This window comes from Echinops telfairi, unplaced genomic scaffold, assembly GCF_000313985.2.
Source record: "Echinops telfairi isolate 266 unplaced genomic scaffold, ASM31398v2 ScPeMD7_7469;HRSCAF=8507_1, whole genome shotgun sequence".
In the NCBI taxonomy this organism is placed as follows: domain Eukaryota; kingdom Metazoa; phylum Chordata; class Mammalia; order Afrosoricida; family Tenrecidae; genus Echinops; species Echinops telfairi.
The window spans coordinates 72,878,206-72,879,985 of record NW_022111373.1 but is presented as its reverse complement, the minus strand read 5'-3'; the positions used below and the strand labels follow the sequence as shown (position 1 = coordinate 72,879,985).

The 1,780-nt window shown below is 43.0% G+C and overlaps 1 non-coding gene across 1 annotated transcript; it reads right to left on the bottom strand.

Annotated features, from left to right (window-relative positions):
• Positions 1 to 1,373: 1,373 nt before the first annotated feature.
• Positions 1,374 to 1,537, bottom strand: LOC115873952. The gene has a single exon (XR_004048720.1). It is a non-coding gene; the product is annotated as a U1 spliceosomal RNA (small nuclear RNA).
• Positions 1,538 to 1,780: the final 243 nt, after the last annotated feature.

The following is a 1,780-nucleotide window of genomic DNA, read 5'->3' as shown; positions in this document are numbered from 1 at the left end:
CCTTTTCTCATAAGTACATCAGTATTATTTAAATTGTCTTCTACTGAAGTGCCTCCCAACATGCACGTGGTAGCCCAATTCACAATGAGATCAAAGTGTTGTGAGTCATAGGGTTTTCCAGGGCTGATTCTCAGGAGCAGCGCGCCTGGGCTTTCTTCTTAGTCTGCCTTAGTCTTCATACTGCCAGGCAAGGTGCTGAGCTGATCAGCAAACCACCACCTAGATCTCTGTGGCGATACCAGCCCGTGGTGATGCTGGAACAATCCAGGGGCAACAGGTTTTAGAGCAATATGGAATAACAGGGAGAGTCAGTCCGAGAAGATCTTGCCCATGGGGGTTCCTTGAGGTTTGGGGGTTAGGAAAGTATCATTTATTAAAGGGATTCTGAGAATTTATCTCAATGGGATACTGAAACCTACACCAACTGTAAGCCTAGGAAACAAACTGCAGGACACTAATTATTAGGAATATCATGAAAAATCAAGTGGTAATTAGCTCACTTAGTTAAGCTAATTAACTGAGCAAGAAAAAATACTTTCAGAAAATAAAATTTCAGACGCTTAATATTAAAGCGTTTGTACTCTGATTTCAGAATAGCTTTGAGGCCATTGAAGTACAATGTTGAGGCTAGTTCTCCATAAAATGGCACGATGAAAGCAGCAATTGCGGAGGCAAAAAGCACATTAAAGGCTGTGTATAAGTCACAAGTCCGCACTTTGTGTTAAGTATGCCAGTGGGTGCTCTTATTTAATGACATATTTGAGTCTTCGAGAGTATTGCTCCTTTTGCGTTCCTGTGACTCAGCACCATGGAGCCTCAGGGTGGGGTGAGCACTGAAGGTTCTTGCCCCTACTCCCTGGAATGTCTTATTTATTCATTGCCCCCAACAAAGAAATAAAGGAGTGCCTCAGGTCGGAATCATGTTGTACTCTCACAATCTAACTGTCCTGTGTCCATCCACGCATCCATTTATTTGTTGATTTATTCATTCATCGAACACCTGGACGTCCACCTATTTCTCTCCCCTGGCACTGACCTATGAGCTAGGGATACAGAATTGTAATCTGGTTGGTGGAGACAAGTTTGCAACTAAATAAATGCCACTAGTTGTTGTGGTTTCTATATTCAATACAATCGATAGCTGAAAATGAGATCGTTATTTTAACATCACCATCAAACCATCATCACATTATCCTCTGTAACACAAACAGAAGCGTGTGTGTCTCCTCGCACCTTTGCCAGGAGATAATGTTGCTCATCTTTCCACGTTCTGATTGAGGAGAAAGCGAGAAAATCTTGCTGTTATTTTAAATTCTATTTTCCTGTCTTCAGGAGAGATTAGGCATTGTTCATACAATTTTTTTTCCTTTTTTCTTGGGAGAGTGTGAACGCGGTCCCCCACTACCACAAATTATGCAGTCGAGTGTCCCACATTTGGGGAAATCGCAGGGGTCAGCATATCCAGAGTACAATGGATAAGCCTTACCCTGGGAAAACCATCTTTGTGATCATGGTATCTCTCCTGCCAGTTTTTCATATAATTCTTTGAAGCTAATCTGAAAGCATGAATCAGAATTCAGCAGAAGGAACCGTGTGAGCAAAGGCATAGGTCACTGCATCGTTCCAGGAGGGTGAAGTTTTTTATCTGGGGGGTGAGGGGGTGGTGCTGTAATTGCTGACTATAGGGAATGAAGGTGGTTTCAAGAAAGAAAGAAAGAGGCTCAGAGAAGGCGCTGAGTATCAGACGCTGGCAGGCCTTCTGTGCCGGTTGTGCTTTATC